At 39.9% G+C, this 9,019-nt stretch overlaps 1 long non-coding RNA gene across 1 annotated transcript; it reads left to right on the plus strand.

Moving 5' to 3' along the window:
* The first annotated feature begins 289 nt into the window (after positions 1 to 289).
* Positions 290 to 7,821, plus strand: LOC133962185 (uncharacterized). The gene is made up of 2 exons (XR_009922088.1): positions 290 to 1,320; positions 7,140 to 7,821. It is a non-coding gene; the product is annotated as an uncharacterized LOC133962185 (long non-coding RNA).
* Positions 7,822 to 9,019: the final 1,198 nt, after the last annotated feature.

The raw sequence follows: 9,019 nt of genomic DNA on the forward strand, positions 1-9,019 counted from the left end.
GTTATTGATAAATTTATACAGTTTCTTTTTCCAGCTTTAGTATAGCAACTAATATGACTAGAGATCTGCAACTGCCACCAATAAGTAGTTGAGATAATATCATAGGTTTATCATGGTCTGGTTCTGGGAAGAAGCCCTTCAATCTCGGTGCGGATGGAGATAATGAAGCAGATCCAGAATTTGTTATCTTTAAATATATTTATGAAACATCAATTATTTTGGTCATTGGACTAGCTCTACTGTTTGGCAGACTATTGATCGGGACCAGCTGGCAGGTATCCAGCAGAGACTGATCTAAACAAAAGAGATACCAGCCGTTAACGTTGGTGGCACAGTGCTTTTCGTTGGCTTCGTATAGTGCTCGGTTTCCTGGATCTCCATTTCTGTCTGCTGAGCAAGCTGCAGGTTCCAGCGAAATAACTACACCATCAATCCTATCATTTCACTCTTTGCCAGAAATCATAGAGGGGTATTTCCAAAACTTGCCAACTACTCCTCAAAATGTTATCCCATGACCTCCTCTTTATTATGCAACTGTATTGTGGAATAAACAGATACTGGCAGGCTTGATGTGCTGGTATCTCTGTGGGCACGGACAGATAAGAGATGAACACCATTACAAGTTCTTAAGGTCCTGACATACAACGGTTCTTACATAACACTCATTCCTGCTTTGAAACAACACCCAATGCAGCAGTTGACCCGGTCACCTGCAGTAAGGGATATAAATCACAACAGAATGCAATAAGGAAAACAATAAAGCTGCAAAATGATGTGATATAACGATATGAAATAATTTCATCCTGTTTTTCCAATGTAAGTTCATGTAGCAAATACATTCCATCAGCAGTAATGTGCTGTTAAGTTTTTGTCAATGGAAGACACACACATGATTAGATACAACCATCAACCCTTTTAAGGAATGTGTGTTTTCCCTTATTGCGATACAATTGAAGAGAAACAAAGCAGCCCCAAAATTTTAACGTCAATATTATTTTCCATAACACCAAACAGATAAATGTTTTCTAAATGTTGTCCTGTGTTTCAGAGACACCATATACTGTACACTGTAGAGCTGGTGGAGGCCATCACGGTGGTCTGGTGAAAGGCCCTCTGGGATACAAGGGGACTTCCGGAGTTTCGGGCAGGCCAGATAAGACAACCGGGAGAGCCGCATCAGATAAGGCACTATTCACTCTGGACGCATTAATGTTCCAATCGGTAGCCAAAAGTCTCAAGGGAGGACATAATCTAGAAGATCTTGGAAAGACCAGAGTTTCTGGGTGAAAAAGGACCAAAAACACAACTGTTGAAGATCTGGTAAAGTTTCTTAAAATATTCAGATAATATTCAATAATTTTTGCAGTCGTTTCTCAGTAGGGCCTTAGACTTTTAACAGAAAGCTGTGACCTTTTTCATTTCAGTTCCATGACTCTCAGCCATCACATCCCCCCCCCCCCCCCACACACACACACACATACGCATAGATACATTGATGCTGCAGCTGCTCTAGAAAGCATGAAGGACAACATGTTAAAATACACTTTTTTTAAAGACCGACCTAAGGAGTTCAAACCTTTTTTGGGGTCTGAACTATTTGTTTTCACAGATGGGTTAGGGACATCAACTTACACCTCTGAGCAAGTGCAATGTCAATGTTTGACTTATAAACACATTTGTCATGATGGCAAACATCTGTCCGCTGTGAAGGGTCCTTACAGAAGACAGGTAGCACTGCTCTGACCTCTGACCTCTGACCTTACTGCAGGAAGCTGCTCGGATTCATAGTCTAATCTGTGTTTTTGCTATTATGGCTAGAAATAATGGATGCTGTTGTAAATATGAGTAAAATAAGAAGCTTGTGGTTTTAATGATAAAGCACAATAATGAAAAAAAAACTCTGAAGTTTCTGCCCGTCAGAGAAACGTCCTTTTGTTTACAGTGTGTTCTTCCTGTTTGTTAAATAAAACCAATGCCATCCCTTTGCAAAGGGGCTATTTTTAACTTTTAAAGCGTACACTGATTTGACTGCACGTGAAATGACTGAAGATCTGTTTCCTAGACCCATTGTTATATGTTTCTGTTGTGCTTTTTTCCCTCTGAGCTTCTCAGGGAACTGGGGAGGGAGGAAACCTGCACAATCAAGTGAACTAATTTGCTTCTGGTTGGTGTGTGTGTGTGTATGTGTGTTTGTGTGTGTGTGTGTGTGCGTGTGTGTGTGTGTGTGTGTGTGTGTGTGTGTGTGTGTGTGTGTGTGTGCGTGAGTGTGTGTGCGTGTGTGTGTGCGTGTGTGTGCGTGTGTGTTTGTTTGTATGTGTGTGTGTGTGTGTGTGTGCGTGAGTGTGTGTGTGTGTGTGTGTGTGTGTGTGTGTGCATGTGCGTGTGCGTGTGTGTGTGTGTGTGTGTGTGTGAGTGTGTGTGTGTGTGTGTGTGTGTGTGTGTGTGTGTGTGTGTTTTAAGTGTGAATACCAGGGGAGAATCCACAGGTTGAACCCTGAGGGCAGCTTGAGGACATTTCTAACCTTTACAGTTTTATTGTTATAATAATGTTAATGCATATGGCAGGACATTTTCCAAAAGTGTGTATTTTTGTGTGTATATCTGTTCCTGTAATAAATCTATTTTACATTGTGTAAACACTACGCATACAGTACCAGGATGTATTAACCCTCCAAAAGTAATCTCATTATCATGGAAAATAATCAAAAACATTTTAAATGCTTTTTTATATAGAAAACTGTGGAAATCAAAGGGGTTAAAATCCTAGAACTCGTGAATATTTGGTAATCATGATCAGGACTGATCTCAGTTCAAGAGTGAACAAAAAGTAATTAAAAGTATATAATAAAAGCAATATAGATTTTGTTCTATAGCAGTTTTAAGGAGAGGAACTCTTATCCACGACTTTTTGAAAGAGCCCTAAGAGTTACTTTAGCACTTTAGCAACATTACTGAATGGTGTTAACATGATCTTTTATGCACCAGTTGCCCAACAAGTTTCCGGGTTTGAATTCCAGTTTGGCTGTGGCCTTACTGTGTGGAGTTCTCTGCATGTCTGCAGGTGTTCTCTGTATTATTTTAATATATCTTAATTCCTATCCTGTGTCACTCACATTCAAATAAACAGCACTTTTATCACTATTGCCCTGACAGCAAGAAGGTTCTGGCAAATTCTCCCCATGTCTTTCTCACACACTCCAAAGTCATTCAGCTTGATTGGAGATGCTTCTTTAAACATAGGTGTGAACTGTTTGTCTTTGTGTGATGACCAGGATGCAGCCTCTTGCCCAGTGTCAACTGGGATTGGTTTCAGCCAGCACTGTGACCATCTAAGTATAAGTGCTATGGATTATATAGATAGATTAATACTTCTGTCACATTCTGAGCTAAAACAGGTAACATGTATACAAAGCTCCCAATCATTACTGCAGAGCTTACAAAGATCTACTTGCATAGCATGGGTCATTTGATATTTAAACTTAACTAATGTTTCCCCACTTAAACTTGTATATTTCCCTTCATAGAGAGATGTCTAAAAACCGGTGTTACCTGCTGAATAGCATATCTTAGCCATAAATTATAGGAGGCCTCAGGGGAAGGTGCTGCACTGAGTTTACTGTTAATGTTTTTCTTCCTGTGAAGTATGGCAGCCTGGAGGTTAAACAACAGCCTGTTAGTTCACCTTTCGAATCCTGAAGCCTGTATTGAGAGCCTTTCTTAGGTTGTTTTGTTCATGCTAATTATAGCACTATACTATGTAATTTCTTGATGGAATTAGATTCAAAGTAATTTGACCTGTTTACAGACTTATTCTTTATCCTGCAGTGCCAATACACTCCCTGGTAGGTTGGGTGGTTTGTGCTCTGTGCGAATCGAAGGATTCATTATCGATTATAAAAAGCACAAGACTGTCTCTGTTTTAGTTTAACTGGCAACTTGACAGTGGTGAGACAATGAGCCTGATTCATTCTGAGCAAGGTTGATTTTCAAAGTAAGGGCCCATCCAGTTTAAGGTGTGTTTGTGTGTGTGTGTGTGTCTGTATGTGTGTGTGTGTCTGACTGTGTGTGTGTGTGTGTGTGTTTGTGTGTGTGTACAGACCTGTTGTCTCACACTGTGACAAACGGATGATTAGAGTGAAAGTAGGTGCCTGCGTACAAAAGAAGACAGGACCAGGAAGCCCTCTGGATATTCATGTTCTCTGATGGCCATAAATAGACTGATCTGTTTAACACATGTTAAAGTTAACAATGTTTGAATAGTGTCTTTTGTGACTCAGTTTTGGTAAAATGCATATCTTAAATGGACAGACTGCATTATGAAGTAATAGAGTGTGTCAGCGTCTAGACGGACAAAATAAAGAAGTAGAAGAAGAAATTAGCACATCCATTCGGTGTTATGTATCCATCACTGGTGATAGAAGCAGTAGCCAATAAACCCCTGTGTTTAGCTCGGTTGTGAATGCTGGTTTTATCCATTCCCAATGCAGACAAAATCAGTGGAGAAGAGGCTAGAGAGACACAGAGTTGCATTATGGGATGTTTAAGATGTGGAGTGCTTTTTTAGCTTGACCCAATATATAGTTTTGAAACTTTTGCATGCAACATGTGAGATTTGTCAACACTTTTGAAATGTCAAAAGAGAGATTGTCAGCAAACCAAAGGGCCAACAACCATTCCCAATTTATGGTCTGCAATGAACATAACCCCAATCTGTTTTTGGATTTTAGGAGGAAGTTGGAGAACCTGGAGAAACCCCACTTACACAAGGGGAGAACATGAGTTGGTTTGATAACAGAGGGACATGAGAATGAGGGAAAATGCAAAGCATAGTTTGTATATGTAGAAAAGATATAAATAAATCAGCATACCAAATCATATTACTGGATTGCCTATTAGGTTGTATAGATCATTGTCTCCCTTACTAATATCAGGGAAGAAAGGAGTATGTTGAATTCGGAGGAAGCGTAATCCGCACGTCAATGGTCCCATGTCTCTAAATTCATTCCATTATGTTTTTAAATTCTGCTTAGTCACAGGACAAGAGCTGTGATTATCTAACAACACAACAGGTCACTGTGGAAATGAAATGGAATGGGAAGAAAAATAGAATCACAAATGCACTTTTGAGGAAAAGTGGATAAGGAAAATATGATGCAACTGAATACACTTTTCAAACATGAATATTGAACCACTTGGATTCATTATTATTATGGTTATTGTTATGGTTATGATTATGATTGTGATCATGATCATGATTGTGATTTTTATTATGGTTATTATTATGGTTATTATTGTGATTATGATCATGATTGTGATTATTATATTATTATTATTATGATTATGATCATGATTGTACTTATTATTATTATTATTATTATAATTATTATTATATAAAGTTATCCTCTGACAAGTCTTTGCCAGTTTCACTAGCTATTCTCAAACTTGGTTAACGGATTCATTTCAAGCCTTCCCTCCACAAAAGGCTGAATCGGTGAGCAGGGTGTTTCTGTCGATGCTCTCTCCTCATGTCTGAGCTGCAGGAGACGTTAGAAGCCAGAGAGGAGGCGCTGTGGGATGAGTGAGGTCACGCCGTGGGCTGGAGGTTCATCAGTGACCTCAACAGATCATATGGTCCCGAACACAAAGAGCAGTGTTTCTGTTCTGCAACATGCTTGTGTAATCAAAACAAAACATTTCACAACATTATCTCAACCCTTTATCTCTGTGTTCCAACATTTATATCAAGATTAACTTTGCATCCAATTCATATTCTCTATCATAAACCTCAGTGATTATGAAGTGCTTGCTCATCTTTGGTGTAATGAGAAAAATTACTTGTTTCCGTACATTTTCACAGGTCATAAAAGCGACATACAAAGCTTTCGTTCAAAGTTGACCGTAATCGTAAGTGGGTGATCTGTTAAATGTCTCATATGACATCAGTCACATGTTAACAGGATGAGGAACAGTTTCTGTATTTCAGTATAGGCATTTGTACAGATCTTTGCCCTTTACTCTGTAATAGGCGTAAACATGTGCAGCCTGAGGAACACACCCTGTGAGCATATGCATCACTAACGTCATCCTTTGATGGGCAGATTTGTTTTTTTTCAAATAATGCTGTTTTGTTAGGCCGTGTTTATTGAATGAAAGAAATACAGTATGTCTCATGAGTTCAGTGAGGGTGAGAGGAGACAAATGATCTGTCGTTTGAGTTGTTTTGATCTTACAGTAACAGTATTGTGTCTGATCGGGACACAGAAACACTTTGTCTTCTGCACACAATTAGCTGCTCTCTAGTTGATTCAGTTTGCTTTTACATGCAGGCCCAGTAAAAGAGTTTGCGAACGTTAAAACGATAGGTTATAACTAATAAAGCGATAGATTTTAACTAATAAAACCTTTTCATCAATTAAATTGGGTTTATATGTTTCTGGAAATCAGGGTGGGGAAATACCTCAGAATCTGCTTTGCTGTTTACAACTATGTGAGGATTTATCAGCTGCTGTGAAGTGACCAGAGCGGCATGGTGATGCAGTGGTTGGCACTGTTGCCTCACAGCAAGGTTCCTTGCCTCGAATCCTGGTGTCAGCCAGTGTCTTTCTATGAGGAGTGCATGTTCTCCCCCCTCCTGTGTGGGTTTTCTCTGGACAATGCAGATTCCTCCCACAGTCCAAAGACATGCAGATTGGAGTTAGTCCCTGAATTGTCTTAAATTGTGAATGGGAATGTAAATGTGAATGGTGGTTAGTCTCTACATGTTTGCCCTGCAATAAACTGGTGACCTGTCCACGGTGTACCTCACCTCCCACCCAATATCAGCTGGGACTGGCTCCACTGCGACTCGTACAGGATAAGCAGTATAGATAATGAATGAATGGATGTATAGTGACTGTAAAGTGCATGGTGCAAGAAGAGCTCACACTACCACAAGGTCAGGAGTGTATTAAAGGGTGCAATTTTTCATTTTTATTAAGAGTCCTGGTGGCTTTACTGTGTTTTGCGCCCTGGTTCATTTTTAACAATAATAGGAATTTTGGCTCAGTTATACTACACCTGTTTGACAACAGAGACAATAGCATGATAGGAGGGTGCTGGACATATGAACGTATCAAAACATTAATTTGTATTTTTAACAGGAAAGAGGACCCTCCTGGGCACCTTTCCGTTGAAGGTTTCCCAAGCCTGCCCAACCAGTCGGCCCAAGGTAGACCCAGAACTCCCTGGAGGGACTACGTATCCCATCTGGCCTGGGAACCCTTGGGATCCCCAGGAAGAGCTGGAAAGCGTGACGGGGGAAGTCAGGGATACCCTACTTGGCCAGCTTACTCCGTGACCCGAGCCCAAATAAGCAGAAGATGGATGGATGGTTATGCACAGCACCAGGACAGAAACACTAAACTAACAGGTTTAGACAAAAGTCATTTTTGTGTCCACAGTGCAAGGCCCATTAAGTGACACAGAATCCTTGTAGTTGTCAGGGTTATCAGGGAGTGTGTAAACAGACCACTGTTTAAGCCCAATTAACACAGAGAAATGTTGAAATGAATGGTTCACAGTCCCAGTAGGTCAAGCCAAGGTCGACTTTTATGTCCTGTAATCTACGACTTATAGTCCCCTGTATGGGGCGAAAACATGTAACTGTTGTGTTCTGTCAGAGCGAGAACATGTTTCTATCTGTCTGATACAGTATCTGCTGCGGCGTGCCTCTGATGCTGAGCGGAAATTGATTGACACAGAGCAATAATACCCACATAAAACCGATTTCTTTCATTCTAGTAATGATACGGCGATGTTGTGCATAAATTTGAAGAAAATGTCTCTGGTCTTAAAAGACCATTTGTGTCTTGTCTGTTGTCCTTTTGATTGATCCTGACTGAAATACTGTAGCTCTGAAGCAATTTTATGTATTGTTACATATATTTATAGTGTCCAGGAAATGTAACCTAATCACAATCATGTCCAATCATTAGCTATTTCCTCCTGTGTCCCCATGGGGTTGACAAGGGGATGGATGCTGTGAAACTTAGTCCACACATTAAATTTCCCCTTAGGATGAACTGTAAGTGACTTTTCATCTAACACCATGATCAGATGAACATTTTGAATTATGCAATTAAACTCAACTACTTATACTTATTTTTAAAATGCTTCCAGCTAAAGCTGTTGACCACTCTGAAGTATTATGTTTTGGGGTCGTCCTTCTATCTGTCCAGCTCATGTTAACGCAATATCTCGGTACGCTGTGAGATCATTTCTTCATATTTAGCACAAAGGTTTGGTTGAACTCACAGATTGGATTTAGGTGGTCAAATGTTCCAAGTTTCATGGTCAATGTAATTTATCTGGAATGCTTCGACGGAGTTTCACTACATCTGGCACAAACATTCACTTAGAATCCCTCTGGTTAGAATTTAGGAGACAAAGGTTTTTGGGCACAACTCAAGATATCCGCGTACGTTCCTTATACCTCGAATTCCTTCAAAGTTTTCATTACTTATAGAATACGAATTTGGACAGACATGGATGTAAACAGCTATTTGATTGGCTTGCGGTGGCAGTGAGGCGGTAATTTTACGTCCATGAAAAATTGTCCAATACACAAAGATGATGTAAAAAACAGAGAAAAGTAGAAAAATCCCTCAAACTGAGAAGTTGTAACCAGATAATGTTTTAAATAACTGATTGATGAGCAAAATTGTTAGTCAATTTTTTAACTACAACACACAATTCATTTCTCAGCTTTAGTCCAATACTGTTGTTTATGACCAAATACCCGCCTAATATTGTAATTTCCATCAGAGAGTCAGTGGGTAAATCCAATGGAAATCTGTGTCCTTCTGGGGTTCAAGTGTCCTCCTGTGGTCTAAATGTCCTCCTATGGTCCAAGTGTGATACATTATGGTGTCAGAAAGTTTCCTGTCGGTATTAAACACAGTGTATGTTGGTGTAAACAGCTGAGAGTGGACACGTGGGTGTGCGTATGCGCCGCGTGGCTTTGAACTCATCATTTATACAT

This window comes from Platichthys flesus, chromosome 10 (genome assembly GCF_949316205.1).
Source record: "Platichthys flesus chromosome 10, fPlaFle2.1, whole genome shotgun sequence".
NCBI classification, from domain to species: domain Eukaryota; kingdom Metazoa; phylum Chordata; class Actinopteri; order Pleuronectiformes; family Pleuronectidae; genus Platichthys; species Platichthys flesus.